Source organism: Pongo abelii, chromosome 7, assembly GCF_028885655.2.
Source record: "Pongo abelii isolate AG06213 chromosome 7, NHGRI_mPonAbe1-v2.0_pri, whole genome shotgun sequence".
NCBI classification, from domain to species: Eukaryota; Metazoa; Chordata; class Mammalia; order Primates; family Hominidae; genus Pongo; species Pongo abelii.
The window spans coordinates 80,940-107,007 of record NC_071992.2 but is presented as its reverse complement, the minus strand read 5'-3'; the positions used below and the strand labels follow the sequence as shown (position 1 = coordinate 107,007).

The 26,068-nt window shown below is 47.9% G+C and overlaps 1 long non-coding RNA gene across 2 annotated transcripts in view; it reads left to right on the top strand.

Annotated features, from left to right (window-relative positions):
* Positions 1-5,044, top strand: part of LOC129060860 (uncharacterized) — a 30,065-nt gene extending 25,021 nt beyond the window's left edge. Inside the window, exons 6-7 of one of the 2 annotated variants that reach the window (XR_008527715.2) lie at positions 3-167; positions 4,464-5,044. This is a non-coding gene — a long non-coding RNA (uncharacterized LOC129060860). The remainder of the gene's footprint in view (positions 1-2; positions 168-4,463) is intronic. The other variant, XR_008527716.2, reaches the window with a different exon arrangement.
* Positions 5,045-26,068: the final 21,024 nt, after the last annotated feature.

The window sequence follows — 26,068 nt, the reverse complement described above, 5'->3', positions numbered from 1 at the left end:
AGACAGGAGACAGAGAAATGGCCTCTCTCCTCAGCGGCACAATGCACTTCAGACATCGCGCCTGTTTTGTACTCTCCAAGCCAGACTTCTCTACTCGCTGGCCTGGCGCTGATGCCCAGATGCCCCCTATGCTTGTGTTCGTGGCCTTAGACAGTTCCCTGCCCTTTGTAAGTACTAACTTAACTCTTGAATGTGGACGTTTTAAGCTGACTTTTCTTCTTAGCCCTCTGTAAGAGTTTCTAATCTCCCCATAGCAATCAATGTAATTGTTTTCACCCAGGGTGGTGGCCCTGGCTGCTTCGATCTTAATGTAATCTCTCATTTTGCTGAGGAGAATTTATTAAAGTAAATGACTGTTTTCTTCTGTCATGTCACATTAAAATGTGGAGAGAACTGGGTGTAGGGGCAGTCAAACTGGCTCTGAGACCCTTCGAGCAGCCATGCATCTCCTGGACAGCTCAAACACTGATCAGGGAGGAGATGCTGAAAATAAGAAATAAGAATTTCCTTTATATGCGTGTGTGTGAGTATACACACACACATCATGTACATATATTTGTGTATGTGCATATGTGTGCACGTGAAGATGGATAGATGATAGATACATAGTTGATTTATGGATAGGTAGATGACAGATATTGGTAATTAATTGATAGATAGTAGATAGGTTGACAGTATATAGATGATTGATAGACAGATGATAGATCATTGATAGATGATAGGTAGATAGTAGATAGATTATAGATAGATAAATAGATGGATGATGGATGGATGATACTTGATTGATAGATGATAGGTAGATAGTAGATAGATGATAGATAGATAATGATAGATGATATGTAGATAGTAGATAGATGTGATAAGTAGATGGTAGATAGAGATGATGATAGATGGATGATAGATGGATGGATGGATGATAGATGATTGATAGATGGTAGATAGGTGGATAGTAGATAGAGATGCTAGATAAATAGATGGATGATGGATGGATGATAGATAACTGATAGTAGATAAGGTAGATAGTAGATAGATGATAGATGGATGGATAATAGATGATTGATAGAGAGATGGAGAGAGAGAAGGATGATAGACTGAGCATCATAACTTCACTGAATGCTACCAGTTAGGTTCAAAAGTCAGCAGACTGAAATGTCGAATTTCGGCCAGCTATCAGAAATATTGTAATCTGACAACAAAAGATAAACAAGGGGGCATGGAAATGGCAGCTATTCCAGAAGCTGCACCTCTCAGCATGGGCACAGAGCAGCAGAAGTGGAGCCAGAGCCCTCTCCACATCTCCTCTGAGTCGGCGTTATCATTGTCACAATGGGTGGAGGCTGGACCTTGTGAAGGCAAAGGCATATGATGCTTTCTTGCTTCTGCTGTTTGGTGACTCCCTTACTCATTCCCTCTGTGGTGGCTGAGGGGCTGATGATCAGTTCCTCTGCCCAGAATGCCCTGATCATGCTGGGTGTCTTTCCTCCCTAGACCTGGGTCTGCAGAATGCCCTGACCATGCTGGGTGCCTGTCCTCCCTAGACCTGTGTCTGCAGAATGCCCTGACCATGCTGGGTGTCTGTCCTCCCTAGACCTGGGTCTGCAGAATGCCCTGACCATGCTGGGTGTCTGTCCTCCCTAGACCTGGGTCTGCAGAATGCCCTGACCATGCTGGGTGTCTGTCCTCCCTAGACCTGGATCTGCAGAATGCCCTGACCATGCTGGGTGTCTGTCCTCCCTAGACCTGGGTCTGCAGAATGCCCTGACCATGCTGGGTGTCTGTCCTCCCTAGACCTGGGTCTGCAGGATGACAAGGACCCTGCAGCAGAAACTCCTCTATCTCTTCCCTGAGCACCGTCTTCCATGCTGCCTGACTATGGTGCTGGTTCCCCTCTGATATGGAGATTCATGGGGAATGACCAGGACACTTTATGTGGCAATGGAGGCTGAAGCCCAGTTCAAAATGGCTTAGGATAAGTAACCAAAAGTCCCAGTGTGAGCATCAGGCATGGCTGGATCCAGGTGCTCAGCAACATCTGGAAATTTGTCTCCATCTTTGACTCTGCTTTCTCTGTGTGGGCTTCATCTCTAAGATGGTTTTCTCTGCACAGTTGTAACAAAGCTCAGGGCTTGCATGATGCTTTGCAGCCAGTATATCAGAGAGGACTTTCCCTCAAGACTTCTGGCAAAATTTGGGGTAACATGCTGGTCTTGCTGGGGTCAGGAGCCGTCTTGCACCAATCTCAGAGGCCAGGGGATGGATAACTCTCCTAGGGTAGTCCCAGGTTCTGTGCCTACCCTGAAAACACAAGGTTGGAGCCTCCCCATCCAAATTAATGCTCAGACTGTCAGAGAGGAATGACTTCCAAAGAAAAACCAAGGGCCCTTATGAAGAAGAGGAAGGGGTGCACCTGCAGTTGCCAGTTCTGTTTGGAAGTGAGGGAGGGGAGGGCAGATTCCCTTGGCTTGTTCCCTAGGACAGCTGTACTTAGGTTTTACTACACAGTCCAATGAAATGCTTCTCTCATTAGTGTTGTGCCTCTTTCATGCCTCTTTCCTTGGATAAAGAGCAAGCACATTACGAGCCACACTTGGTGCTGGTGCTGTGGCATGCAACACTACCTAATGCGGGAAAAAGATGTGAGCAAATATCTGGAATATACAAATATAATACAAAAATACAAATATAATCAGTTATACGGCAAACGGCTGTGGGAACAGCAGCTCTGCTTACAGGGTTGGGTAGTGGAAGGTTTCAGAGTCGGTAGCATTTGGATTGGGCTTTGAAGTATGACTAGGAGCTCACCAGATAGAGAAGTGGTGTTTGGACATTGTATGAGAAGGAAACACAATCTGAGAAGGTGTACAATCCTAAGTGAATCTGTCACAGAAGCGAGAAGATGCTGTGTAAACCGGAATAATGCTTGTGAGCGTGGATCTTGATCCCTTCATGAGCAATAAATGATTTTGTGAATAAATTGAAAAATGCTAAATTAGATCATAGGATGTGTTTGCAGGGGTGGGGAGAGAGGACAGCATTAAAACTGGGGAAGTGGGGAACCAGGGATGGTGAAGCCTCAGAGTTCCAGCTTCACCTACAGGATGTGAGGAGCCACATCAGTATCACCCGCACACGCAGGCTCCCATGAAGGCAGCGGCGCCCAGGCTCTGTCACGTCCTTTCTTTGCAGCCTGGGCCTTGGTTTCTTGCAGGTGCTGTGCCGAAAGGTTAGATTGACAGATGTGGCCATGTCTATCAGGGAACATGGACTGAGGCCAGTGCTTTCAACCACACTCATTTTTCACTGTGTTCAGAGGGGGTGGGAAACCTCCCCTGAGGAGGAGATACAACGTGTGCAGATTGAGACCTGGGACCACACGGATTCCTCCAGAGGCAAGGGCTGGTGACCTTGCAGTAACTTCCACAGGCCTCAGCACCCTCCTCTGTACAATGGGTGTTGGGCTAGCCAGGGCACCACAAAAAGGGCCAGCAAGGCACACCCTCCTTGTCTATTGCCCAGGCACACATGGGCATCCATGACAGCCATGCACATGTTAGAGCCCGACCAGAGCTGCAGCCTCCTTTGGCTGAGGTTGGAAAAGCGGACATGTGTTCACAGTTGGAGAATTGGTATGCCTTACCCAAGTGACATCCCTGTCCTTGGAAACTTATTCTGGGGTCACACAATTCCCCAGGATTGGGTGTCACAAGGAGCTCATTCCTGTGGCTGAAAACCACCAGCACCTCCTTTCCTGGAACATTTCCCTCCTGGCATAGGGCAGTTCTCATGCCAGAACATCTTGGGCCACAAAGAACCTTTAGGACTGAGTGTGTCCTTCTGTTTGCTTTAAGCTTTTAAGAAAAAGAATATGCAGAGGCTGACTGAGGCAAAAATACAGGCTACTTCTGATGTTCATTCTGAATGCCACCTAACTAGGCCAGTTTTTGGATTGTATGCCAGCCTCTTTCTGCAGGATGTAATCTCAATGCCTTTGAGTTCAATCAGTCCTATAAATTGCTATCCCTATTCATGCAGTGTGTTTTCCCCTGCGTGAGGCATTTGTGAGTTCCATTAGCACTGATAGGACTTTTAAATGCAGAAGCAGCAGTGAAGGGAATGGCATTTCCCAGCTGTAGGGCACGGGCCTTCTTTGAGATAAAAACCCACCCTGGCACCAACGACAAGGGAACTGTTCTGTGTCTTTTCACCTGAGAGCTCTTCAATCAACTGATGATCGCACCTGCATAACTGCTACGAGACCTGCTAAGGGGGAGCCTGGCCCAGCCATCTCTTCTTTGTGGTCACAAGCATGAACGGCCCTGGGACATCCCCTTTCCTCACTGTCCCCTCCCAGCATTTCCTGGCCACTGTAGCCTTTGGCCCACCACCCACCTGTGCGGCGCGTCTGGCCATGAACCTCTCCAGCTCAGAACTCTGTTTTCTCCCTGTTGTTTCTATGAAACCAGGTTCCAGCCCGGCCGCACAGTCTGCACGGCCTCCACCACAGCTCTGGTGAGCCTCTTGGCCAGCTCCTGGTGACGGCGTGCACCTCCCTGCTCTGAGAAGGTCTCCCTCTCCTCTCTGCCCACCCTGTACGGAGACGTGTTTCAAGACCGCCCCAGAGGAGAGTGGCCTCTCTCCTCAACCCCAAGAGGATGGCCTCTCGTGTGGCTGTCACTTGTCTGACCCCTGCCACAGACCTGAGGGTAAGTGGCGCTCCCGGGCCCACATCTGCCGGCCTGCGCCTGGTTGGAGACGCCTCCCTCTCATTTGTCCTTGCTTGCTGTGTGACTTTGGCAAGTGCTTGCCTCTTTGAGACCCTCAGTTTTCACACCTGAGAAATAGAAAGGCGGTGCCTGCCCCAGCTGCCCCGCAGAAGAGTTTAGGTGGCGTGTGAGAAAATGCCTTATGAACTGCAATGTGAGCAACCGCAGCGTGCTGTGAACACCGTTATCATGAGTTCCTCAGGGGGCAGGGCTAACACCCAAGCATTCTGACACCTCCTAGCGGGCTTGTCATGACCGTATGCAAATGAAGGCCATCAAGCATGTTTGATCACTGATGTGTTTGATCATTGATGTGTTTCTTTATTTTTAGTTTTAGGTTATGACAACTCTATTTTTAGCAGCTATAGCAGCCAAAACTTTGTTACCACTCAGCAGTTGTATGTTCTTCGAGAGTAGGTTTTGTGCTTTAAAAATATCCGAATCCTCTACCATTTACAGGTGTTCTGTACATATTTGGTGTATGAGTTGCTCAGGAAGGAAGAAAAATGTGCCCTTTTTATCTTTTAAAAAGATGGCTTGGCTTGGTACTCCCTTGCCTGCATTCCTCCTCTGTATTTAGAAACGAACCCACAGAGTGAAGGTAAAGGAAGCCTCTTGAAAGACAAGGCAGGAAAAATGAGGATAGAAAACAAAATCCGTTTAGAGAGTTTACGTGGAGGCTACCACTGGTATCGTTGCTCTGCAGTCTGTCAACAAGAGGCCCCGATGCAGCAGCACGGCCTTGGCAGCTTCACCAACAGGAATGTGTTCTCCTAGGGTACTGGGGGGTGGCAGTCCCAGAGCAAGGTGTGGCAGGGCTGGTCCTCCTGAGGCCTCTCCCTGGCTTGCAGACGACATCTTCTCCCATGTTTTCATGTGGTCCTCCCTCTGCACACGCATATCAGACATCCTCCTATGTCCTCACATGTTCCTCTCTCTGCACTCACATCCCAGACATCCTGCTATGTCCTCACGTGGTCCTCCCCCTGCACTCACATCCCTGACATCCTCCTATGTCCTCACGTGATCCTGCCCCTGCACTCACATCCCAGACATCCTCCTATGTCCTCACATGGTCCTCCCCCTGCACTCACATCCCTGACGTCCTCCTATGTCCTCACATGGTCCTCCCCCTGCACTCACATCCCTGACATCTTCCCATGTCCTCACATGTTCCTCTCTCTGCACTCGAATCCCAGACATCCTCCTATGTCCTCACGAGGTCCTCCCACTGCGCTTGCATCCATGATGTCCTCCTGTGCCCTCACGTGGTCCTCTCTCTGCACTCGAATCCCAGACATCATCCTATGTCCTCACGTGGTCCTCCCCCTGCACTTGCATCCCTGATGTCCTCCCGTGCTCTCATGTAGTCCTCCCTCTACTCGCACATCCCTGATGTCCTCCCGAGCCCTCACGTGGTCCTCTCTCTGCACTCACATCCCTGACATCCTCCTATGTCCTCACGTGGCCCTCCCTCTACACTCACATCCCTGATGTCCTCCCGTGCTCTCACATGTTCTTCCCTCTGCACACGCATCCCTGACGTCCCTTCGCCTTCTCCTGGGGACGTCACTCCCATTGGATCAGGACCCTCCTTTGTGGTCTCACCTAACCTTCATCGCCTGTTTGAAGACCCCATTTCCAAAGACAGCCACATTAAGGGTTACGGCTTCAACACAGGACTTTGGCAGGACACAATTCAGCCGAATGCACAGTCCAAATATCTCAGGCTTCTAAACATGAGTATGGCATTGTGGACCTCTATCAGCAGAGACACTTTCAAGAGAATCTGGCTGAACTGTGGTGTCCACATGTCGATATTCTATTAGATTCACAACAGAGAGTCCTACATTTCAGAAGGATATGAGCCTTTCTGGTGTTGACGTGTGGCTGGCCATCTGCTCTGGGGGTGGCAAGGCCGCTCTGCATGGGTGCCCACCCTCTTGTGGATGTCCTAAGAGTGCTTGTGTGCACCTGTGTGTGTGTGTGTGCACGTGTGTGTGCACACATGAGTAGGATGGGGACCCTGGGGACAAGAGTCAGAAAAGGAAAGGAAGACGGAAGAAGGAGGGATTAGTATTAGCCCTTGTTATCATTACCATGGATACACCCTAATTACAGCAACTTCTGATTCAGAGCCGTGGGCCTTGAATGCCAATCTCTAGAGGAAAATAATGGAGACTCTGAAAGAGGGAGGAGAAATGAGGACAGATCTTCAGAGGGGACAAGATGTATAATACGCAGACATTAACGCCCATTTGGTCGATTCATGTAATTGTAGAAATGAACTCATTTTCATTCTTGTGTCATTATCTTAGGTATCCTGAAAACAAACAATGTGCTTTCATTTTCTCATTTAAATTTGTACTTGTCTTTCTCAGGTTTTTGTGTCTGTTTCTGCTGTAAAACTTAAAATATATCCTAAATTACCTGGCCCTCCTCTTATTTTCCATTTTTCCTGCTATTTTATTGGCTTCAAAGTTTCTCTTGCACTGAACTATATTCTCCTTTGTTTAGCGCTAGATGAAAAAGCAGACTGTCAAGGCTTTGGCCTTGCGTTGTCCACACCTCTGGCTGTAACTTTAGGGCTTTAGTGCTCCAACCTCCGTTGCACACACTTGAGGGAAATGTGTCTCCATGTCTGCACATCATGTGGTGGTTTCTCCTCCTGAGAAGAGGACGCTATTGGGTGCCATGTGCAGGGGCCTCAAATGTTTGAGGATGGGAGACGGGGCTCATGCATGGTGCCTTTTAGACTTCCAAGTCGGTGCTTACTCTCAGACATGAAGCTGCCTTCCTTTTGGTCTTCCAGGTACCATCAACTGGGGATAAAACACAAATACACAGACTAGAAATCTCTTGGAAGTTGAGCTTTAATTTCTCTCTAGAGTTATTTTTTCACAAGCCACCCTTTCAGAACTTGGAGCCAAATGGCTGTGATTGCAGTGCAGTTTGAGGCCAAGAATGTGTCCAGCTACAGAAATCCGAACTCCGCCACTGGGGTTTCTGTTCACAGGGAGGTACAACAGCTGCCTGTGCCACTCCTCCTCCTACCCCTCCTTGGGACAGAGGGAGTTGAAGACACGGCATCTGCCCCATCAGATTGGGTCTGCATGCTCCAAGAGCAAGCAACGCTTTCCTCCAGATGACTCTTGGGTGCAGTTTTGCAGCTGATTTGAATTCAAACTGTGAGCTAGCACAACGCCAGGTATTGCAGGGTGGGCAGTGGACAAGGCACAGAATTTGCCATCCAGGAGTTTGTACCAAACCCAGAAGCAAAGGCCCATGTGAGAAATAGTGTAGAATAATGTAGTGTTTGATAAAACCAGAAATGTAGCTCATACAACAGTGCTCTAACTCAAACTGGAATAAGCCAGAACGTGTGAAGAGAGGCTTAGAAAAAGGTGACAGTGATGAAAACAACAGCCAGCATTTACTCAATGTCTCGCACGACTAGGTATTCCATATCCATTAATGAGATCTTTTCATAACCCAGAGTTATCAACCCATCAATATGTAAATATGCTACTCTCCATCCAAAACCAAAGTAAACAAAAATCAGCCAACCAAACAAAAAGCAACAGAAAACCTGACTTTCCTCTCTGGTGCTCATGCACCCACCTCCAGATACCAGCCCGTTCTTCTCCTCTGTTACCGTAAACCCCCAAGAGAGCTGCCCGTCCTCCTTTCTGCATTTAGCCACTTCTCACTCTCTCTGTTTGCCTCCAACTCTAGGGTTCAAAAGGAACTGCTCTTTACAAAGTTTCCATTAATGTCCATTTTGCAAAATCCATTCAAAAACCTCACTCTTCACCTTCTTTGTCCTCTCAACAGTGTTTGGACACTTTTTTTTTTATTTTTATTTTGAGACAGGGTCTTGCTCTAACACCGAGGCTGCAGTTCAGTGGTGTGATCATAGCTCACTGCAGCCTCAATCTCCCCGGCTCAAGCGATCCTCCCATCTCAGCCTTCTGAGTAGCTGGTACTACAGGCATGCACCCCAATGCCTGGCTTTTTTTTTTTTTTTTTTTTTTTTTTTGTAGAGATGAAGTCTCACTTGGACACTTTTGCTAACCTTTCAGGAACCAACATTTGAAATATTTTTCTGTGAACAGTTTTTTCACTTGGCTTCCAAGGCACCACCTTTCTGACTTTCCTTGTCTCGTTGCCACACAGCTGGACCCTTCTCTCCCGGACTGCACACTTTGGAAAGCTCCAGTGTACGGAGCTGCCTTTCCTCTGTGCCTCCCTAGGCCACATCCCGCCGTCCCAGGAGTCATCATGCTGGTGGATTCACAGATTTATATACTCAGCCCTGTTCTCTGGGCTCACATATCCAACTTCTTGTAGGACATCTCCACTTGGAAGTCTGGTTCAAATCAGAACTTTTGACTTCTCTCCCTGCTCTGTTCCTCACTGTAGAAACTGACACCGCATTTATCGGGCTGCTCGCGGCCCAGACTTAGGAACTTTCTTTAAACCCACACCTCCTGACATCCGGTGAGCCTTGATGCCTCTACACTCAACACACATTCCAAACTGGACAGGTTGTCGATCGCCTCATTGCTATACTGGGCCCAAGCATCATTGTCCCTTCCACAGGAGCTTGGCAGCCCCATGCTACCAGGCCTCCTGCTGTCTCCCCTCCTCCACTCTCCACACTGCAGCCTGAGCCTGAGAAAGGTAAATACCATCATAGCATTCCCTTGCTCAAAACCCAGCAATGAAATCCTGTCACCCACAGAATCAAGCCCCTGCCCCTAACAGTGGCCCACAGCCCTGCATGGCCTGGCCTCCTGGGTGAGCTCTGCCTTCCTCTCTGCCATCCCCAGCAGCTGAGACCATGTCCAGCATGGAGCAGGCACCAGAGGCACGTCGTCTCTTAAATTATGTCCACTCCACTGTCGGGGCAGATTGAAGCTTGAAGAGCTGAAGTAAGGTAAGTGCTTCCACAGTTCTCGTGAGTGGCTGAATTGGAGCCAGGTCATCTGATTCCAAGACAGGATAGATGCGCTGCCTGCCTCACGCAGGGCCCCTTTGCAGTGGCTGGGAAACCTGGGCATCTCTTAACTGTTGGAGAAAAAGAGGCTGGCATTCATGTGCAGGGAACTATCAACAAATGTGAAGAGGAAAGAGACAAAAATGGTCAGTGGAATTAAGAGAAGAGGAGCTTTACAGGACCAGAGTTGGAACACAGTGTGCCGAGCATGGAGCCTGAGGAGCAGAAGGCATCTGTTGGGGGCTACAGGACCTGGACACACCCCAGAGCCACGGGAAGCTGAGGAACGCCTGTGGCCAGGGAGCGGCAAGGTGCTCTGAGCTCACTGTTTATTCCATCAACAGGCACACCAGGGATTTCCACAGAAATAATGGATCTGCTCTATAAAGTCTGTGGAAAAAGAAAAAAGCTACATGTTTTTGTGTCTATTGGCAAGGAAATATACTTCATCTCACATTTTAAATTGAAATGTGTGGCACTTAACTTCTTTCTCTTAAAAAACATTCTGTTTTCAAATCAGTAAACATCCTATAAAAAGCAATAAGAAATTCTTACTGACTTAACGTTCAATCTGTTTGGATCATTAGGCTTCAGATTACATGACACCCAAAATCCTTCCAACCCAGCATCTGACATGAGAATTGAAGCACAGTACGGAACCAGTTTGAATGAATTTGGAACCGTATTTTTTTTGCTGTGCGTGTGTATTATATATATATGATATATACATTTTATATATTTCTACCTCTTGAGCAGTAATATTTTAACAAAGGGGCACATTTTATTCTAGACTCCAATTTCTTTACGAAGAGACTGGAGAATGCCCCTTTTCCCTGTGGTTTTCTTAACCATATTCTGCCTTTAACCTACAGGAGCCTCTCACAATTGGCGAAAGCTAGAATACTCGGAGCTCGCTGTGCTGTGTCCTCCGTGGAAACTTCTCCTTGAGAATTATCTATGTTTCAGAGGTGACATCACTTTCCATATGAATAGATATGTGTTACATCTTCAATTTACCAGAAAACTTTAGCTGAAAATCTTCTTTTTTCCTTTAAGAATGTTGGAAACTGAATTAAAATTCATAAAGATGACAAACAAGCATATGAAAAGGATGCTCCACATGATATGTTACTAGGGAAATGCAAATTAAAATGTCAGCCAGACACCACTACACCCCTATTAGAGGGGCCAAAATCCAGACCCTGACAGCACCAAATGCTGACGAGGACGTGGAGCAACAGGAACTCTCATCCATTCCAAAGTGGAAATGCAAAACAGCGCAGCCACTTTGGAAGACAGTTTGGCAGTTTCTTATAAAACTAAACATTTTACCACAAAATCCAGCAATCATGCTCCCTGGTATTTACCCAAATAAACTGAAAACATGTCCATGCAAAAACCTGCACACAGATGTTTACAGCAGCTTTATTCATAACTGCCAAGACTTGGAAACAACCAAGATGCCCTTCAGTAGGAGAATGGATAAACTGTGGTACATCAGACAATGGAATATTATTCACAGCTAAACAGAAATGAGCAGTCAAGCTATGAAAAGACATGAAGGAAGCTTAAATGCACATTCTTAAGTGAAAGAAGTCAACCTGAAAAGGGTACATACTTGTATGATTCCAACGATATGACATTCTGGAACAGGCAAAATTATGGAAACAGTAAAAGCACCAGTGGCTGTCAGGGGTTAGCTGGGAGGGAGGGATGAACAGTTGGAACACGGAGGATTTTTAGGGCAGTGAAACCACCCTGCATGGTGCTGTAATAGTGGATATACATCATTAGACTTGTTCAAACCTATAGAAATAACAACACCCAGAGTGAACCCTAATGTGAACTATGGACTCTTGGTGACAAGGATGTTCACTCAGCCTCATTGACTATCACAAATGCAACGCTCTGTGGGGGATGTTGACTGTGGGGAGGCCTTGTGAGGGGAGGGGGTAAGGGAACTTTCTGTACTTTCCACTTAATGTTACTGTTCTAAAAACTGAAGTCTATTTAAAAGAAAAAAAATCCATTAAAAAAGTTATTGATTTATGACAACTGCGCTTTCTTGATCGCTACCAGATATTTCTCATAAAAGGCAACTGAAAAATACGTTAAAGCTGGAAAATCTCTCCAGGACAGCACTTCAGTGAACGATTTAGTGAACAAAATGCCCCTGGACACAGACAGCTCTGCAGAGGATTCCACGTCCCCCACAGAAGCCTGTTGGCTATTCCCTGCAGGGCTGGATGTGTCTGCCCTGTATCTGAGGCCCTGCTGTGTCGGCCCGTGGGGAAGAGCACAGGTCCCAGCCAGCACCGGGCGTCCTCACCTCTGGGGTTCTCTTCGGGTTTGTCTAAAGTCCTGGTGGCTCTTCTCCATATGGGGCAGCGCTTGGTCTGTGCCTCGCCAACGTGAGCTGTTCTTGAGTGCAGCTTTGGGACGTCATCCAGCATGCACTGTGGCCTTGGCCCCTGGCACAGAGTTTAGGGGTAAAATTCAGATCCCAAGAAAGGACTAGAAGAAGCAGCACAGACAGAAGGATGAGGGGTGCAGCTACCAGCCAGCATCACTGAAGGTGTCCCTATGGGAGTGTTACAAGTTGAGTTCTGAGTGCGACGTTATTTGAAAGTTTCCAACACCAAGGGAAAGAAAGACAAGAGATGACCTCACAGCTGACGACACGGAAGCCCTGAGACATCAAAGGTCATACTCAGCTGGTGTCAGAGGCAGACCCTAGAGGGGCTGGGGGGAACAAGCAGGAGATGGCAGGTCCAGACCGACCCCTGGGCCTGGGTAGCCTGGAGGGACCTGGGTGCTCTTCAGGGACCCCCCTCTTTTCATGACACTGGTGTGTTAGGGGTGTCCTGTGTTAACAAACTGTGAGGGCACTGGGAACTCTGGGATTAGGGCCAGCTTCCCACAGTCATTACCTAGTGGGGCAGCTGTGGGGTCTTCCCTAGCCCCTTCCGCTGAGGGTTGGTCTGAGCCCATCCACCACGGCTGCTGCTGCTGCCTGGAATTCACCTTGCGGGTGCGTTCTTTTTTTCTTTTCTTTCTTTTTTGCTTTCTTTCTTTCTTTCTTTTTGTCATAAGCTTCAGCCTTTTTTAAGACCACTTTATTGGGACATGATTGGCATATAAAAATTTGTACTGGTTAGTCCTGTTGCTACTTCTCAAAGCCACTGTCTTCTCACATGGAAAAGTTTTACGAAATCAGGGGCCTCACTGTATAAATGCATGCCCCAACCCCATGCCACCTGTATAAAGAATGCCGTGACTGCACTGCCTTTCAATTGCTGCTGCAGATCCAGCTTTCAGCACTTTCTTGCTCTGTGGTTCTGCAGGAGACATGATCGAGGTCCCTGATGGCAGAGAGTTGGCCAGAACAGAGGAACGCAGGAGGCAGATTAGTCCTGGGAGAAAGTGGTCAGTTGCCAAACTGATTAGAAATTTGATCTTACGTTAAGTTTGACCCAAGAATGGAGATTCACAGGGCAATCTCTGCAGACCACTTTCCACTGTGAAGTCTGAGATGAAATGAAGATTACTGGACAAAGAAAATTGGAAAATGCCTGATACCCAGCCCGTTTGGAAGGTGCAGAGTTTGGAGATCCCTAGAAACTGGACAACGAGAAGCATGGCTCCTCAGGCAAGGTGCTTCCCCCGCAGCCGCAGTGGCCCTGGCTGCCTGTTGCCTCAGGAGACTGCAGTGACCTCACACCCCACCTCAACACCAGTGTGACCCCACCCAGAACCCCACAGCCTCAGACTCGGAGTGGGGGTTGCAGGGAGGTGTTGGGGCAACAGGGAAGAGGACACATGGCCTGTGCTTGAACGTGGAGTGTGGACTCTGTAACATGGAGTGTCTCCAATAAGGCCCTTTCCAGCACAAACAGCAAGGCTGGGACAGCTTGTTCTTGTGCCTAACAGAGAACCTTCTGTCTGAAGACTGGAGAAAGAGCTTCAATGAGATTTCCTGTGAGGTATTGGTTCAGTGATCATGAAAGCTGCAAAGTCCCACAGCCTGTCATCTGCAAGGCGGAGATCTGGGAAAGCCAGTGGCTTCGTTCAAAGGCCCAAGAGCCAGAAAGTCAAGAGCAAGAGAAGACTGGCATTCCAGCCCCACCATCAGGCAGAGAGGGAACTCAACCTTCCTCCCTCTTCCTCTACCTTTTGCTCTATTCAGGCCTGCAGAGGATGGGATGAGGCCAGCCCATGATCTTCACTGATTCAAATGCTCATCTCTTCCAGAAACATCCTCACAGACACACCCAGAAATCATGTTTTAACAGCTATCTGGGCATCTCATGGCCCAGTTAAGTTGACACATAAAATTAACCATCACATGAGAACACACCTTCAAATTCAGATTGTTTTCGAATGCCTGAGTATGGTGTTCTAAAAAGCATGTGCATATGAGGTATTAGAATGAATACATGCTTATTTAAATTCCACAATAGAATATGTAAATTAGTATTTTGTCTTAAATATATCTTTAATATAAATATACCTGTTATATAAAAGTTCCATCATTTCATAGCATTTTGTGGTCTCAATTCAGTCCAACCTAATTTAACTATAAAAAATTTTTTGAAAACTTAAGTTACAGGGAAGGAAAAGTAAGACAAATGCAGCCATGACTTGCAACGAGTTTACAAATCAGTATAGGAGGAAATACACGTGCACAAAAGGCCATGATACGGACAATGCTTGTCAGAGGATTCTGAGGGGGATCTCTCCAAAATAGCTGTGATTACGAATGTCCAAGCTCTCCGCATTATCTGCAGGAGAAGACCTAATCCCGTACAACTTCCTAGAGAGACATGCGCGTCGGAATCCATTTTCCTTCTCTGTCCTCTGTCTTCTCCTCATCTACAGTCAGGACCCTTTAGGTTTTAGCCACACCCAGCCACTCACAGATCTCTCAAAAATCATGTTCTCCCATTTGTCCTTGTGTGTTTAACAGGATTTCTTTATCCTAGAATTCTTGTCATCTTTTCTACACTGAGCATGCATCAAAACTTATTTCAGCATTCCCCACTTCCCCAGCCGGGGTTTGTCTCTTCCTCTCTGGCACTGTGTGTAACTATCATAGATTTTCAATATAAAATTACAATGATTCATTTGTTCATCTGCTTTCCTTGGCTGAGGAATCCTCGGGCCAGGGCCACTCTACTCACCCCGCAGTTCACTGAGGAGCCTGGGTGCACCCTGAAGATGCAAGGCTGGGGGTGGGGGTGAGTGCATGGGTGAAAGGGCCTCAGGAGCAACCTTGTTCCTCCTTCTTATGCTGTTCATCATGATGGTGTTCAGAAACCTTTCGTCTTGGCTTCACCTGTCAGAATAGTGCCCTAATCTTGTTTGTTTTTCCTAGAATACTGGTGCACAGAATAATGGCCCCAAAGGTCCCAAATGGCCCCCTACATCCTAATCCCCAGAATCTGTGAATACGCTATCTCGCTTGGAAAAGGGGCTTTGCAGATGTGACTAACCTAAGGATCTTGAGATGGAGATTATCTGATTATCTGGGTTTGTCACACGGGTCCATACAGGGGGAGGCAGGAGAAAGGTGTGAGGAGCCAAGCAGAGGTCACAGTTGGTGAATGAAGGTGCTGCCCTGTGGGCCTTGAGGATGGAAGATGGGCACGAGCCCAGAAAGACGGGCCCCTCTGGAAGCTGGAAAAGGCTGGGAGCAGATTTTCCCCCAGAGCCTCCAGAGGAACGCAGCGCTGCTCATACCTTGATTTCAGGACTTTTGGCCTCCAGAACTGTAAGAAAACTAAATTGTTTAAACTATGAGTGTGTGGCAACTTTTTACAGCCGCTGCAGGATCTAACCCAGCACCCACGTCTTTCCTCTTCTAAGCTGCTCTCCAGCGTCCCTGCTCTCAGGGTTCCATGGTCAATACCATGCACAGTACTCCTGTGAGGGAGGAGGCGTAGTGAACATATTTGCTTTGCGGTTAGAAGAGTTATTTCATAATTTTAGTGGCAAAATAATATCAAAAATATGGTACAGTCAAGAACTTTTGGAGAAGACGAGATTTCTAGAGAATTCTGGGTACCAGAAAGTCACACTGAATTAGAGTTGGAGGAATGACTATATTGGACACAATTTATGATGATGTATTATTTTTCTTTGAATGCATGAGAATCTATACTTCATAGAGTTTTGTAGAGCTAAACATAACATGCATCTGATCTTTTCTATAATTAACCCTGTTCTAAGTTTCCTCAGAGAATTAAAAGCACATTTAAGAGGAATTCTGGGAAGGTGGCGGCAATGTTCTGTTGCTTGTGTATTTCCCCAAATTCTCCCAGAAACATACACAGACTACACTTTATAGCAAAACTAAGGACCCATTGAAATACCTTCAACAAAACCAGGGACAAAGTACCCCCATGAACCCCACATATGGCAGGGCAGAGACAAACACTACGGCTCAAACTCTGTGTCGAAGAAAGCTGGGAAGGGAAGTATGCTTCCAATGGCCCCACAAACAGAAGCACCTCAAGATGCCAAAAGAAATTCACGGGGAAGTGAGGTATGAGCAGAGGACCTGGCCCAGGAGCTCCTGAAGGGCACAATTTGTAGCTGGGCCAAAGGGAGCATGAATGGAATAGGATCCCACAGTCACGGAGCCGTCTGCTCCCTACAAACTCCTGTACCGAGCACATCCCTGCCCTGCAGAAAAACTGCCAGGAACAGACTCGGATCCAAGTAGAGCAGGAGCAGGACAAGCACAACACAGCAAAGGAAGGAAACTCCACACCAGACTAGGGAGCGGGGGAAGGCTGGTTTCTGAATGCACAAGGCCAAGTTGTCCCTGTGGAAACAACAGAAACTCTGGAGCCGCCACACTCAGGAACCTATCCCAGCCTCCCGCCCTGTCTTGCACACTTAGGAAAGCAGATAACAACCACGGGAAAATCCACACAAGCATTTTCAAATCCCCACCCACAATAAAAGCAAGTCAGGAAAATATAGATTTTCCTGAATATTAAAAAGAAATTACTATGTTAACAACTATAACAATAATGATGAAAGCAAACAAGTTAAAAAAACAAAAACATTAAGTTAGACCACCTGGAGGCAAGGTGGGCACTTACATGCTGGGTAGTTTAAGTGAGTGTTACTTTTGCATCATTGAAAATCAAAATTTTTAATGTGATTGAAAGGCAATTGTTGTGCAATCGGTGAGGTTAACTCAAAACACTGTATTCCTGCATTTGAATCACCCGATATGAAACGACTAATTCTAGCTAGGAAAAAAAACTAAAAACAAGCATGAAATCCAGATCAGTGAACACCTCGTGAGTAGACTGTGGTCACTCATGGCCTCTCTCAGCAAACGACCTGTGGCTTCTGGAGAAATGTGGGTTTCCAGGCCTGAACCAAGCGTGTCCCAACTGCACCTGCAACAGCACACCACAACCGAAGGAACAGACTTATCAGAGACTGCCGAACTTACCTCCAAAGGCTCAACCCAAATAAGCCCCCATTGGCCAATGCTGCAAGAGCGTGAGCATCAGTAAGGAAAATAACCACTGTATTGAAACACATCAACTGTTTAATTTATGAGTTAATGGTGATACTAAAACAAAGTAAAACAAAAAGTCCAAAATATGAACTTGACCTCAAGGTAAACAACTAGTCAATTAGGAATTTTTTCTTTGATAAAAATTTGGAATTGAAATATCATCATTTCATAGATCCTAATAAATTGGTAAATCTAGGCAATAGTCTTCAGTGGCTGCTGACACCATAGGGAGAGGCCACCAGACACCACGTGCTGCTGGTGGACCTTGCTTGCTCCGTGCGAGGAGCTCAGTAACAGCCACTCTTGCCACATGTGCAGATACAACATAGGGCTTCATGTGCAAAACTTGTCACAGAGAAGTGATGGATGCTCACTCCTCCACAGCATGGGCTGGATGCAGAAGTTTCGGGTGCACTGTGTTTGGGAGAGGGACTGGCTGTCGGGCTGGTGTGCATGAACACCCTTGCAGGGCAGAGCCAGACCTGCCCATGTCATGTAGCAACTTTGTGGGTGAGCCTCAGAGGTGCGGATGTCGAGTTTCTCTACATCATGAGTGATCTGTCCAAGGAGTTCCAGGCCAGGAGCCTGGAGAGGGAACAGACATCTAGAGGGAGGGTTTGCTCACCACCACCTGAGCTGCTTTCTCACCATCCTGTGGGCTGCAAGTCTGAGACGAACGAAGGTGCCAGCAGGCTGGGTTCTGGTGGTGCTGGGTTCATAGACGGCCCTTCTGCCTGTGTCCTCACCAGGAGGACAAAGGGCTGTGGTCTCCTCCTCTTCTTTTGACAGCAATCCCATTATGCGACCTCATCTAACCCTAGAGACCTCCCAGAGGCCCCACCTCCTAATACCATCCCATTGGGGGTTAGGGCTTCAACATAGAAATTTGCAGGGGAGACACAAACGTTTGGTCCATGACAGGGCCTGGGACAGCCATGCCCACCTGGGATGCCAACATTACCCAAAGACCCTGAGGTTCCCGAGGGCAGCCGAGTCCAGCTGAGCTTGCTCACTGCTGAGCTCCCAGAAGGAGGAAAGGAGCCGCCACATCCACATGCATCTTCCATCATTTGGCGAGAAATAAAACTAGAAAGTGGGCCTGACACTGGTCAAACCTCTAGATCCAAGTACAGGAGATGGTGAAATGTGTTAAATGGCTCATGGTAATGCTGTGGGAAATTAGATGATTCTGTATCTTGGACAAAAAAGGAGAGGAAGGGTCAACTCTTAGGTTACAAGAAATGCAAGAGACACTCCAATTAATCATGGATGAGACCCTCTGATTCTGATTCAAACCAAAAACTCTAAGTACAATTGGGAGGAAACGAGAACGTGGGTGTTTTGTTTCTCTGTTGCTGTGTAACATGCCACCCTAAAACACGGTGCCCTAAAATCACATCCTTTTTATTTGCTTGCAATTCTGTGAGCCAGGGACTTGTACATTTTATTCTGTCTTTTGTACTATTGGTAAATTTCCATAACAAAAGTAAAAAGCAAAATAAATAAGTACAAAGCCACACATACATACACATCTGGAAGGGAACAGGAATGGACCCCATCCTACAGGACTATGAGCGCTGCAGAATCCTAAGCAATCTCACTTGTAGACCAGAACTGGATGCGCGTCCTGTGACACTGGGTTTGTGTGCCACTCTGCAGCATCAAAAGCATTCTAAATTGTACCAAAACCCTCACCAAAGAGGCTGTCTTCCTGACTCAACCCTACCCGGAAGCTGAGCTGCCAGAGGTATGTGCATTTTCTGCAAGCTGTATCACACCTAGGGTGCTTTATCTATTTTGATTTTAAATATGGAAGAGCCTGAGAGTCCATTTCAGCAAAATGCTTCTGGTGAGAGGGCAGCTATTCACCCCTTGGGGGCAGTGGCTTGTGGCCTCCCAGGGGGCATCTGGAGTCCGTCACACAGTAACCACACACAGAGCTAACGGCTTCTGCAGCTGCGTGGGCAATGCTGCTGGCTCTTGACCCAGTGGCCTCTTCCCTGTCATGCTTCTTCCCGTCTGTTCTGTGCCCATTCTCTGACCCACTGCACTCCTGTCTCCACACTCACTGAAGATCGGAGAGAGTCTGACCTTTACTCCAGCTAAGGACTAAATCCCTGGGGGAATTTTGCAGCAAAGGTGCAGGTGGGGCTACCCACATCCTCCTCCAGGCATCACTGAAATCAGGTTTGCTTCTGGCCTAGGCTGTCCCCTGCTGACAGAAGCATCTAGGGAGCTAGGCAAGCTCTGTGCGTGGGTGTTGCCTCCTATAGGCGTTCGAATCTGCCTCCCCCACTTCCCCTCTCCTTCCCCTAGCCCCAATATCCAGTCTCAAAGCAGTCCTGTTGATTCTTCTGCCAAAGTCATCTCTCAGCTGAACCAAGCCAACACCTTCTGACTGGCCTCTCACTCTCCACACTACAGAGGAAATGAGCCCTTAAGGAGGGAGATCGAGGCCAGTCACATCCACATTGAAAAGATGAAAAGAAGCCAAACCCTTCCCTGCAGCTTCGGGTCCTGCTGGCTCCCTGGCTCTCAGGGCAGCCTCTCAGGGCTTCTTTCTGAACTTCGAGGGCGGGGAGCACACTCCCTCCTGCGTCTCCTTGCTTTTCACTCTGCCTCACCCCGACCTTCCCATTTTCCCAGCCTCCCCGTGACGCTAATGGGCTGGAAGGAGAAAGCCCCTGCAGGATGCACTGTGTGTCACAGGCCCATCGCTCAGTGAGCTTTTCTGGTCTATGTAGTCACCAAGTCACCATTTGTGGTCTTTCTTGCCACTCATATACATTTTCCTGAATGCCAGACCCTTGCCTGTCTCGTTTGCCACATGTCTCAGAGCCCTGGGCCCAGGTGGCCAAGGTTAGTGTTCCGTAAGCATTTGCTGAATGATCCCAAATCTGACATGGCCCGATTCTGCCGCTGGTGTCTCAGCGGAGCAGGCTTCATGAGTTCCTCTCCTATGTGAGAGTTTGGCAGCCTTTGTGAAGGGAGGAAGAGGCTGCAGAGCCTTCCTGGACAGAGGAATGACTCCTGCAGTGTGGGTTTTACGTATGTGCAGGCCACAAGAACAGGCACTGGGAGGCGGGCAGGCCTCCCTGCAAGCGTCTGTCCCACAGGGGGCCCCCAGTCAATGACATAACGACAGCCCCAGTAGTGAGGGGGCAGAACTGGGTTCGGGCTGTGGGGTCCAGAAGCTGTGTTAAGTCAGAGGCATAGAATGAGGCACACTATCACTTTGAGGAACAAACACCCCACATTTTCATGGGCCACTCGTGGGCAGCCTCTGCCACCAAGATTCATGACCCATGAAACAGCATGTTATTCCTGCTTCTCCTGACCTCTCCATGAAAGACCAGCTCTCCTGGATCCTGGGGTAACCGGACCCCAAGGGTACCTCCCTGGGGAATGGATTTATTTTTTACCAGCAGGAATGTGGTGGCTTCCCAGGTTCAGCTGCTGAAGCGATCAAGCATTCCTTCTATGGAAAAACCAAGCCCCAAGAAGTGGCTTTTAACCCCTGTAGTCGTTCCAAACTAATTTTTTAAAGGTGCTCATTGGGAAAAAAAAAAGTGCTCATTCATTTAAGTGGATGCTATGGGCTTTAAAATAAGAGCTGGCTGCATCTCCTAAGAGAAAGTAACTCTCAGTGGCCTCTGTGAGTTCCAGCTCTCAGGTGTGGTGACCGCAGGGCAGCTCCATGCTGAGATCAGCTGCGTTCCAGGTTCAGACTGGGACCTAGAGGTGGCAGATGGGAACCTGTGCTCCCCTGACCTTGAGAGCAGGGAGGTCAGAAGCCCTGTGGGCTGAGTAATCCTCTGAAGCACTTGCTGGCCTGGAAAGAATGTGTTTTTCAGGCTTAATCTGTTATGATATGTTATTGGAAAATGTAATTTGCTGTGTAAACAAGCAGCAGACTGGCCATTCTGCTGGCAGCTGCCGGTGCCCAGGGCTGCCTTCCTGCAGGGCTCCACCCTCTTGTTATCTCAGGCCCTTGACAGATTACATGCTGGGAAAAGCCTCAAGTCTGCATAGAAAGCGCATTTAATCCTTATTTAACCAGGTGAGCTTGCCTCTTGGGACCCCCAGTTGATAGATAAGAAGCACCTGACTTTGAAAAGGAACCAAACCCAAGCAGGCACACTTCACAGCAACTGGATTAATCCCCGTGCTTGCCCAGGCTGCATGCTAAACCACTAAGCCTTTCTGAGAGTCTGTTTCACTTCTTTGAATCACATCGGTTCCTGGGAGGGCACTGGAAATGTGCTTTCAAGCTGGGCCTGTGGGAGCCAAGGAGAGGGCAGAGCTCCCACCTGACACCCCCAACCCCACCCACGCCTCCCACCTTGCACCTCACATCCCACACTTCCTACCCCCCACCTCCACCCCCACCCCACAATCTTCACCCCAACCCCACCCTCTACTCCTACCCCACCCTACAGTCCCCAGTCCAATATCCCACACCCCTCACATTTACCCTCACCCACCACCTCCCACTTCTCACCCCTCACCCAGTCCCCACCCTATACCTTCCACCCCCTCCACCCCAAATCCCATATCCCAACCCCTCACCTGTACCCCAACCCCCACATCCCATCCCCTGCTCCCAACCCCCACCTCCCACCCCTCACCCCTCAACCCCATTCCCACCCTACACTTTCTACCCCACGCCCCCTTCCCCCACCCCTCATCTGCACCCCAACCCCTGTTCCCATCCCCACCCCTCAGTCCCCCAACCCCCCACTCCCACACCCACAACCTCCCTCCTGTGTGCCTCCCACTTCTGGCTCCTGGGTTTCTTTCCTTCTTCCTCACTGCGGGGCAGGGTTCTGCCCTTGGCCTTTCTGGGCTCTGGTTTATTTACTGCAGGCCTCACCCAGGAGGATGGCATGGGACAAATCTGACCCAGGGACCCCCTCCATCTTCAGGATCCCAGGCCCTAGAGCTCTGGGTGGGGGGCAGTGCTAAGGAAGTCCAGGGGTCCTGGAAGAAGCATGGTCTTTAGCCTAAACTAAACCTGGGTGTGAATCCCGGCCCTGTCATTTGGGGCTCCCTGGATGCCATATCCCATCTTTCTGAACTCGTTTCTTCACACGTCTTGGGGATGTTGCTGACTTTCATGCTGATGCAGAGGTGAGGGGATCACCTTGTCTCATAACCCTTAACCTTGTAGCTGAGCAGCTTTGCTTCAAAATGCATTCTGAAACTTTTTTTGCTTTCTCTTTTGTTACTAGTCTCAAGCAGACTGCAGAAGTCTTTTCCCCTTAACCTTAAAATAGACTCCACATCCCTCCCTCTCCGGCTGTAAACTCTTTCCACATTATCTAATTGTATGCTTACTTAGAAGTTACAGGTGCTACCCTTGAGACAGACCAAACCTGGAGACCCAGCTGCAAAATTCCAAATATCACCTTAAAGCCATTAGTCCACAACCTGGTCATTGTTGTGGTTATGCCAGTCCATGCTCCAGGAGGACTGTGACCCGAGATAGCTACTGAAACAAGAGACACAGATCTCACACCCCACATCACTCACTTACCATTACAAAGTGAAATGCCTCCCATATCAAGCTTTCTTTCTTAAACCCCTGCCGTCAGCCAACCTTCAAAGCAGTTTCTCTAGGTGTAAACCTGGCCACTTCCCCCTGTGGCTATGGAAATAAAGTGGCTTTCCATTCACTGCACTTGCTGTTGAGTTTGCACACGGTAAGCAGCCCAGCATGCACTGGGTCACAACTTCTCAATTGCCTCCTTCTGCGAGAGAGGGTGAGGTGCTTGGGCTCCACAAAAGGCCTCAGATTAAACAGCATCAAAGCTCCCCCTCGGGCAGCCTTCCCCTATTCTCAACCTCTTCACCACCCTGCCTGCAGGGATCACAATGGTCCTCACTACAGATGGAGCATCCCACTCACTGATGAAGCACCTGCTCAGGAGGGTGTGATGACTGGGGACATGCAGCAGGAAGCCAAGGAACACCCACCCTACCCCTCCCCATGCTCCATGCAGGATGTCCTGTGTTCACGCCAGGGCAGTGACAAGGAATGTCAGCATGGCCCTATGCTCCCAGCAGCTCAGTCTCACCTGTGAGTGGCAGCAGTGTGAGGTGTGAGTTGGATGAGGGCTTTGGACCCCAGCGCTAAGGTGGGCTACATGGAGCTCCCAGGATGCTGGGGTCACAGGCCCCAGTGAGCCTGCTGAAATTGTAGCAGACACTGTAATATTTTATCTAGACTACAGGACATAAATTTGCTGTGTGTTCTTGCACTACCAACTTTAATAATAATGTCTTTCATGCCATCTATTCTATTCATGGGCAATAACACAGATATAAACGGTCCTGAGTGCTCAGCGCTGCTGGGTTTTGGGGTCTGCTTTAGGGGAAACATGATGGCCAGGGTGTGAAAAGCTTTCCAAAACCTGACATCTGGTGTGTTTGCTCTTCTGAAAAACATCCCCAGAACCAGCGGCCGCCTGGCCTCTGGGGCCCCCCGCAGGTCATGTGAATACACATGGAGTGATTACACATGTGGAGTGACTGAAACGGATGCTCATGGCTAATTTCCCACCCTGGAGGACACTCTGCCATCTGGGTTTGGGCTAAAGTCGAGGTAGGGTGTGAATCTGATTTCCCCCTTTATGTAATAAGGTGTTTTCCTGATCTGTGGACCTGTTATGTCATGGCTTTGACGAACAAGAATAAAAAAGGTAAGTGAGAAAACAAACAAAACGAATATATCTGTAGGAATTCAGTGCTCTCGAAGAACTGCAACTCATTGCCTTCTCAAATCTCAGATACTACTATTTAAAGAAGATAGGATGCAGTTAAAAATAAGTAACGCAATGATTTCTGAGTGTCCATTTTGGGTAACTGTTGACTATAAGCCTCAGGTATTGCTTCTTTTGTGTGTGTCTCTATTGTTGTGTATTTAACCCAACTGACCAATTTAGAAAATGTAATATTCTTTTGATATTACAAAAATTTTTAAAAATTAATTCTAAAATGATTAGGTATGATTTTCACTAGAAGGCAAATAACATCAAAAAGGTATTTTAATGAGAAACGTCATCATTAGATATTCTTTTAGATTTTTTCCTTTGGAATTGCAGATGTTTCTGAAAACAGCAAACTGGTATCACGACTTCAGAGTGAAAATGTGGGGACAGAGGCAGGCGGGAGGAAACAGGCTTGGTAGGAGGTGGACACAGGCCTAGAGCTGGAGCTGGGGGGCCTGCAGGTTCCGGTGTAGGATTTGGTCAGCAGTGCAGGGGCAGGTGCTTCTCACTGCCCCTCCCCTCACTCCACTCTCAGAGCCCCCACTGCAGATATTTTGTTGCTGCTCTTCAGAACCTGTCACACTTTCCCAGGAAGAATTCATCTCATTTTCTTAACAGTTTGCACAGGTCTTCCATGCCCTGTTGAGTTCCCCAGTGTGACATTTCTCTCATTGCATGTCGTGATCAGTTTAGGGTTTGTCGTTTGCTCTGTGTGGTGAGGCTGGAGGGCTCGAACTGTGTCTTATTACTTTCTATATCTCTGGTGCTAAATCTTGAGGAGATGTACAATCTGTTTCTTTTTTTAAATTAATTGTTTGATCCCCTTTGCCCATATGGCCTAAAGTGACCTAGTCCATCATGAATTCCCCCAGGCCTCTTGTTCCTCCTTTTCCATTTACCCAGGTGCCCACCCCACGCACTATCCTGTCCAGGAACTCAGATCTGCTCCATATCCTTACTCAAGCCCTGTCACAGCGCCGCCTCTGACTCCCCTGATGTCACTAGCTCTGGTTTCCCTCATCTCCTCGGGTATTTAGGGATCACAGAATTCACTTGTACATTGCACTTGCCCCCCTGCCCCGCCCCCACTGACCGACTTGCTTCTCCAGGAACACAAATCTTACATAGTGAATTGTAAATTTTCAAGTATTACTCTGATCTGTCCTATGTCGGGGAGCTGGCTGGCATCAGGGGGATGTGTGTCTGGCCCAGCTTTGGCACTGCTCACTGTGAATCTGGGTAAGTCCCCTCCCCACTCTGGGCCTTGGTTTAGCCACTTAAAAATGTTAGGTTGTTTGCTTGATCACATCCGTTCTCTAGAGTCCTGTATATCTGAAAATCAATACAGCTGTGCATATTTTTCTTGATAAGCCCTGAGTTTATCCATGGGGCTCTGATCTTGAATAGCTCTTCAGTACAATATTTAATACAAATTTGAGCAAAATCCAGTGAGATATTTTTAAGCTATGTAAGTGTGATTTCTCCTCACTTCAACGAAGCATTATAATTTACATGACTATGTCTACATCTAAAGCATCTGCCATGGTTTCGACCTCTGTGAGATTGTAGTCTTTACCAGGTGGTCAAAGCCATCCCCAGCTTAATGAAAACCAACTGTGTGTTCCTAAAATTATGAAAGTTTAAAATGCTAGTGCTCATTTCAGTTGACAGAAAAACCCCTTTGTGTTCAATTTTTTAGTCACCCCAGCAAAGATTCTCCATTATCACTGCCTTTCTCAAAGCAGATCTTGAAGTGACAGAGCCTGCTGTTTTGAATATAGTTGTCCACCCTAATTTTAAAACAGTCTGTAGTTGCAAAAATTACATTGTTGTTAAGGTTGAGAATGTATGAAGTCAAGGCAGTCTGCAAAGGTGGTGACAAAGCTCCTTACATTGGTATTCAAACAATGTAACTTTGCAGTCAACATGTAGGATAGACACTTTCCCTCCCTCCCTCTTTCTTTTTGCTCTTTGTTCAGTGGTGGTGTTATGTGGA